The sequence below is a fragment of the Rissa tridactyla genome, chromosome 2 (assembly GCF_028500815.1).
Source record: "Rissa tridactyla isolate bRisTri1 chromosome 2, bRisTri1.patW.cur.20221130, whole genome shotgun sequence".
In the NCBI taxonomy this organism is placed as follows: Eukaryota; Metazoa; Chordata; class Aves; order Charadriiformes; family Laridae; genus Rissa; species Rissa tridactyla.
In genome coordinates, this window is record NC_071467.1 from 44,319,472 (window position 1) to 44,327,459 (window position 7,988).

Below are 7,988 nucleotides of genomic sequence, written 5' to 3' on the forward strand. Positions count from 1 at the left end.
TTTCATAACACAGGGTCTAATCTAACAGTATGGCACACGAGTGGTGGCACGTTAAATAACGATTTCCATTTTGGGTCCAGGTTTCTTACCAAAGGTTTGGATTCAATTCCATTCCATTCTGTTTGGTTCCTCTTCATTTTAATGGAACTGGAGAAACAACTTCTAGTACTGATTTCACTCATGGCTTTGATTGTGTTTTGAGAAAATAGGCTTGAGTCCAAAAGTCAAACCCACCTTCTTTTCCCAGGTAAACTTCTGATGTCCATACCATTTTGGCACACATATTTTCCTGTTTCCTTCTTCACATGTCTTTCATTTTTTGTTGGGTAAAAAGGCTGTAAGAAGTATTTTGCTGAGACACGGTGGAAGTACTCATTTACGTAACGTATTTTTCATTAGTTGTTTTTGTTGGGAGGGAGCCCTTCTTGTCAAATACTTTTCCTGGAAAGTAGTGGAAAAGCAGAAGTTAAGGTGGTTCTTACAGTACTTAATGCTCTTGTTTTAGCCAGTCAATGTTGAAGTCCACAAGTCCAAGTATTTCTATTGCTTCAATTAAGTTTGTTTACATGTTAAATTTCATGAACATCTGGTCTGCTTTTTTTGCTGTAACATATGGGATATAAACCCCTAAAAATTAGAGGCCAAAATAATGTTGCTGTAAATGTGTAGTTCAGTCAACTCTAATGTTATGCTAGAAGTTTGTTATTCTTATCTTTATCCAGACCAAATATAGAAGATTACAGCAGAGCCGTTCATGATTGAGGAACAGAAGGTCTATCTTATTGCTGAAGTTCTCAGTCTCTTGGTAGATTAATGTTTGATATTTTCTTGATTGTGGTTATTACAATCATACGTTCCTACAGGTATAGCAGTATTATATTATCATTTTGTCCCTCTTTTCTGATCTCTTTGATTTATTTATTTGTTGGTTTCTAAAAATTCTTCCCTGCAAAGTAGCTATGCATAGTTAAATTGTCCTATCTATATAGCTGTTTTTAACATTTGTTTGTTTTTTGAGACAGGGATAAATTTCTCCATTCTTAGTGTATGTGTGTACAGGGGTGACTTCCAACATTTTTGCATTACCTGTCATGGAGGTATCTGTCATTTGACTATAAAGTTGTGTGTTGTCTTCAAGCATGTATCAAAAAATTGTATCCTTGTGTCAAGATGGAAATAGCACTAATTCAGTCAGTGATGATAAGTAATCAGGATAGCCAAGTTAGAGAAAATCTCTTCATATAAAAAAAGGAAACTGTGTCATTTGCACCAGAAATTGAGTTAATTAGTGTTCCTTATCTGCAATTACATTATCAATCTGCAGATTGAATAATAACCTAAAATAAATTAGAGCAAATAAATTAAAAGATAAATGTAGGCAAATAAATTTTAACTTCAAACATTCCACAGGGAGAAAAAAGATTTTTCACCCTTTTCAGGAATAAAAGGACAGCCTAAGGAACTGGTATAATTCTGGGAAATGTCCTCTATATCACAAGAAAACATCAATATAATGGTTTTGGGTTTGGTGGTTCTACCATTTAATGAAGCATATCTATGGAGGCAACTTGGTTTCTAAGGTGCCTAAGGGATCAGAAATGTTGCTTTTCCCTAACTGTGTTAGATTGGGTGGTATAGCTGGGTTTGGTATTTTTTCACCTTATCCTGGTATTCTATTGGGAATTTGTTACCTGTCTTTTTCATTGTGCAGCTCAAGTCAATACTAGGCTTCTCTTTTTATTTTCCTCGTTTCCTCATGTGTCTAGAATAAATTTTAGACTGCAGTCTCTCCTGGATATTCTTTACCTCCCACTGAAATCAATAGGATGCTGAACCCAAGTCTGGAGTGTCTTACGTATTCTGATAATAGAAGAAATAAAGGTTGTATGGGGTGGCCTGAGGCTGAGGAGCGGTAGCCTTTATAATGTCAACATTAAACCTGAGGTATAGGTGGGGTTAAGCCTTTTCAGAAAATTTGAAAATCACTTAATTTTCATAGCAAATTTCTCAATCATTTCTCTTATACCCATCTACTTCTAAGAGGTCAAATATTCACACTGTCACCTTAACTGTAAACCAAATAAATTTGAATTCAGTTTTTGTAATAATTACGTTTACAAGCAAAGTAATTTCTGAAGACATTTATGTTTTTAACAAGTCTCTTCTGAAAGCAAATCTTATGTTTGCCTTTACTTCACAGAATAACTCTTTTGTGAACAAATAGTAATACCTCAAAAAGATCTTCCATAGTATATATTTGTGATTACTCAATGTACTGCAAGGGGATATTAAGAGTAGGCTTCACAGAATAGAAAATATTTAACAAGTACATAGTCTTACTTTTTCCTTTTGTACTTTAAGGACAAATCTCAATTTTAATTATACGCACTACGTCTTACCAACACTGTAAAAATACAATGAATAACAATGTTATTTGACTACATTATTTGACTATTGTTTGGGGATTTTATGTTGATCCAGAAAAAGAAATGAGCCTTTCTGAAAACTTTTTATCTATGTTTTTATATATTGTATTTTTAACAATACAATTTATATCTATATATATGTATATGAATATATACAGAACATTATGAAATTTTTGCATGGAAATACTACTTGGGAGTTCATTAATATTTTTCATGATATCAAAAAGCTCATATTGACATTAATTTAGTTCCAGGAATTAAGATGTTAAACTTAATTAAAAAGATGTTTAATTAAAATTGGATGGAATATGGCTATAAGTCTTTAAAAACCTAGCTGCAGCTTTAAACAGCACGAAGCAGAAACACATGTCATTTCCCATGAACTTGACTCACAGAAATATTTTATCTATTTTTCTCAGTAATAATTTTATTAGTAGTGCTCCTACAGAAGTGTTAATCATGTGATTTCATGTGTTAAAAATATTCCATTTTGCTAGCAGATTCATAATACTTCGGAGGAAATATATGAGTAAAGATTTCCTGGTAGCTTAATGTTGGTGGTAAAGATGTCCACAGAGAATGTGAATGCTTATACCCGGTATACTTACACCAAGGTCTCTTGCAAAAAAGTGATTTGGAGTAATATGGATTTTAATTCTTGACCAACCCGATTGCATTCTATGATGAGATGACTGGATTGACTGGATTTGTGGTTAAGTGGAGCAGGGGATGTCATCTGCTTTGACTTTCAGCAAAATGTCCCACAACATCCTCATATTCAAGCAGGTTTGTTATGGAGTAGGTGGATGGACTACTATACGAGTAGAAATTGGTGGATCATTGGAATCAAAGGGTAGTGGCTAATCGTTCATACTCTGCTTCAATGCCTGTGAGTTCCTCAAGAGTCTGTCCAGGAATCCATCCTGTTTAATAACTTCTTAAGTGTCTTGATGGACAGCGGGTTAAACACTATATGCTAACGGTGATGAAGGCTAACAAAGGACTGGACTGTATCAATAGCAGAATAGCCAATAGATCAAAGGAAGTTGTTATTTCCCTTTACTTGATACTAATTCAGCCATATCTAGAACATTGCATCCAGTTCTGGGTACACCTGTACAAGACAGATGTTGATCAACTGGAGCAAGTTCAGTGGAGACCTACCAAGATGGTTAGAGGCAGGAGCATATGCCCTGTGAAGAGACCCTGTGAAAGCAGAGCTTGTTTAATCTGGAGAAGAGATGCCTACAGAAAAAAAAAAATATTTAGGCAGAGCAATCCTGAGAAAACAATAGTGTTGCAACTTTTGAGATTAAATATTCCTTGTAAGTGAATAATACCTCCTAAGGAAGCTCACCCTTTCCCATACATCAGGTGAGCTAGGTTTGTTAAGGACCTTTAATGAATCTCTAAATGTTGCAAGAGATTCCCTTGCAGTTTGGCGTAGATGCAATGGTGCACTACTTTGTAAGAGCAAAGTATTATTTTCACATGGGTAATAATGGAAAATATAAAAACTTGGCATTCTAGATGTAATCTGATAGTTTGCCCAGGTCTCTGAACCTCCTGTGACTGGTGCAAGAATCCTTACTGTGGAGCACTCTTTGCCATCGCTCCTGGGATGTTGGAAATTTACTGAGTACAGGTGTTTGACCAGGATGGTGAAAGCTGTTGGTAGGGAACCGATGGCCTATGGATTCTGAACTGTGTCTTGGTTTGATTTGATGGTTTGTTTTTTTTCCCCTAAAATATGATGTGAATATTTTTGCTTAGGAAGAAAGAAGAGTGTCAAGGAAGTCATAAGAAAACTGACACATTTTTGTTTGGAAGTGAAAATAGTAGAACAAAGGGAGCGATTAGCAGATATTTGTAAGCCTGTCTTCTCCTTATGCCAAATCAATATGACTAAGATTGAGGACAGGGGACTAAAAGGAAACAGAAAGGGTTCGTGAGCTCTGTTGGGTCATTGGTAGAAAATACTCCACTTGGGAATGTGGCATTGTAATCAGTCTTGTACTGTATGGATTTGTACTCTGGAAGATAATAGGAAGTGGCTGGGAAGATAACAATCTGATCAGCCCTGGAACGGACACCAACAGGGTGGTACCAGGATGTTCAGTCTGTCCCATCCAGATGTTCTGCTGTTAGGAGATGCAGAAGGAACAGGAAATGTAGCACATCGTATTCACCTGTTTATATAATCTTATGGCTAGTGCTATCACAAAGGCATCAGATTTATTCGGTGATTTCTGGATGTCAGATTTCATGAGCGAAGTGAATGAGGCACAATGGACAATGCTGACTAAAGATGAGAAGATAGTTCTTGTTCTTCTAGCAAAAAAAAAAAGTTTTAGAGATTTTTGTATTAATAAAACTACTTCTTTTTCTGAAACAACACTAGGGTTGCCAAGAATTGTGATTATATTCTTGGACGGCTTTTGTTTCTTTGTTAAACCAGGGATCTAACACTATCCAACACTCCATCAAAGATGCATTGCATTTGGTTACGGTTTTAAAACTCTCTTGTAAATGCAGCTAAAGAATTGGCATCCCTCATTTAATAAGCTGACAACCTGAGAAGTGCTTAAATAAGTTCAACAACTGCACCAAAGAATGACTGATGAAGACAAACTTGAAATCCTGATTTCCACAGGTTTGAGAGACAGTTGACTTGGAAAGATAAAATCTTGGAGTATCAGTGTTTTATCTGGGGACTCATTTCACTTGGGTGGACTGTTCTTAGAGCCCTCTTTTGGTACTCTGCTCCCACTTAGCTCTTGATTACTAGCCTGTGGTGATTCTGAGAAAACTATGGCAGATTGAACTCCTCTATAAGGTGTTTTCTGTGCTGTGTAGACATTGTTATGTACATAATCTACAGAGATATAGTGAACATATTAAAGATACTTCAGTATGAGAAATCAGTGTAATGTAAAAGTGTTATGTAAAATGACTAAGGAGCAGAAATCATTTCCTTCTTTTTGGAACTTAATGGGATGCAACTTTCCTTTCTGTTTACCTGGACTATTAGAGAGAGAAGTACATTCTTCTCCTTTTTATTAAACTTTTTAGCATAGGAACATTCTTCAAAGAAGATATACCTGGAGCCTAACAGATTCCATCTCCAAAAGAAAAACACATCCTATTCTCAACACACTAGAATGAAGGACTGAATCTATAAATTATTTGCCTTTTTGCCCAAATATCAAGTAGATTTATTTAATGGAATAAAAAATGGTCCTGAATGCTCAAAGTACTTTTGTGAAATAAAATGTATGTTACGCATGTGCAGTGACAGAGGGAAAGGAAGAAGCAGAGATTGCCAAGGACATTCTGAGAACATTTATTGATTGGAAAGAAATCACTGGATTTTTGTTTTGTTTTGTTTTGCTGGGTTTTTTTCTTCTCCATATTACATGAAGTGGTCTCTGTCTGGGTGTAATTTTTACTTTTTAGTGCCATCTGCACCTGTGGCCTTTGGACTTAATGTTTATGACAGATGGACTGGACTGTGTTTGCACCATTTAGTGTATAATCCTTCTGTATGTATCTATGCCATGCTAGGCAGTGGCACTGGCCCAATGGGCATATTTATTAGTGCTGACTTCCTGTCTGCTTCCATTGTTCTGTTGCAGTGTCCTTTGAGCCTAATGGACCTTGCTTTGTGCTGGGCCCACCTACAAAATATTGTTCTCGATTCATGCCAGATTATCTGTTGCAGACTCAAATCTTTTTTTTTTTTCCTTTTTTTCTCTAACGCGTTTGCCAACTAGAACGCTTAAAATGGATCAATTCCATATTGTAAATGCTCTTCCTCTCCTCTCAGCCTGCAAGCTTCATTTTGGAACAAGCTTGCTAGCTTTGTTTCCTGGTATCAAGATACTTGATAAAAAGGAGAACCGTTTCTTCTGAAAAATGTTACATCTCATGCTACCTGAGCTCCCACTCTACTGGAAGCGGAAGTTGTTCCCAGCAAAGCAATGCCTCCTGTAAAACAGGGTGTAATAAATGCATCCCAGGCTGTAGGAGCCTGCTGGCCCATGGCTGGCAGCCTGGAGCTGTGCGGAATGTCCCATTCCTGCTGACTTCATCGACACTGTGCAGCGGGTGTGGGGAAAAGGACAGGCTACTATTGCACAAGAAATGTTATCAATAGAACAGCAAAACAAATGCCAACCAAATGGAAAACTATGCAACACTTAGGCATTTGCAATTTTTAGGTTTTCTGAAGGTTTGTGAACCTAACAATCGACAACTGTGATATCATGATAACAAAGAACAATTTAGCATTGTTCATTTATCTCATGAAATCATGAGGTTGCCTCCCATAAATTTTTGTGTCTATTACAGAAATGCATGAAATAAACCTCGCTGTTTAGCTGTAGTCACATCAAATTAGTGGCAAATTTCAAACAGATATCTGATAATCAAAAGCACCCTTTTCTAACCGTCAACATATATAATCCTAAGTGTTAAAAAAGATTTGACAACATTTCTATAGGAAGTAGTCATGCCCTTGTAAACCCTTTATGGAAAGATAGATCAGCTATACAACTTCTCGCACTACATAGCAGGATTATGCATTCTGTTCTGATACTAACATGATCATGAGGAAGGGAAATATGTTCAGCTGGATTCTAACAGGGACAGTTTCTAACAGGGGTAGGTTTACCTACCAAACAGATTTCTACAGGATGGTAATGAAGACGTGGGAGGGTCAGGAGCTTTATCATTTCATAAATAAGAAAAGCAATTATCAACAACATTTTCATATCTAGAAGAGGCTTCTTTATAGTATTGGTATAAAGCTGTCATCCTGGTTTAACCCCAGCCAGCAACTAGGACCACAGGGCCACTCGCTAACCCCCCCCAGTTTGGATGGGGGAGAGAATTGGAGGAGTAAAAGTGAGGAAAAAACTCATGGGTTGAGATAAGTTGAGATAATATGTAGAGCAAAAGCTGCACACGCAAGCAAAAACAAAACAAGGAATTCATTAACCGCTCCCCATCAGCAGGCAGGTGTTCAGCTATCTCCAGGAAAGCAGGGCTCCACCACTTGCCATGGTTATTTGGGAAGACAAAACACCATAACTCAGAATGTCCTCCCCCTTCCTTCTTCTTCCCCCAGCTTTATATACTGAGCATGACGTCATATGACATGAAATATCCCTTTGGTCAGTTGGGGTCAGCTGTCCCGGCTGTGTCCCCTCTCAACTTTTTGTGCACTCCCAGTCCACTCACTTGTGGGGTGGTGTGAACTATAAAATATCCATCCAGATTGTGTAACTGAATAAGCTTGAGCTTGAGAAGAAAGTATGTTGAAGTCCAGTCCATATACAAGTAAAACAAATAAAACAAACGAAAAAAAGGAAGATATTCAAATCAAACTCGGGTATAGTTTGAATATCTTCCTTTTTCATTCACCTTTAATGCAGTAAAATACTTAGTGATTTTGAAGATCAGGTACCCAAATTACCTGATCCCTATTGGCATTTTTATGAAGGAGTGTGTATATTTTCAACCCTGAATTTAATATTAAAACATATGATTGAAATTTGAAAA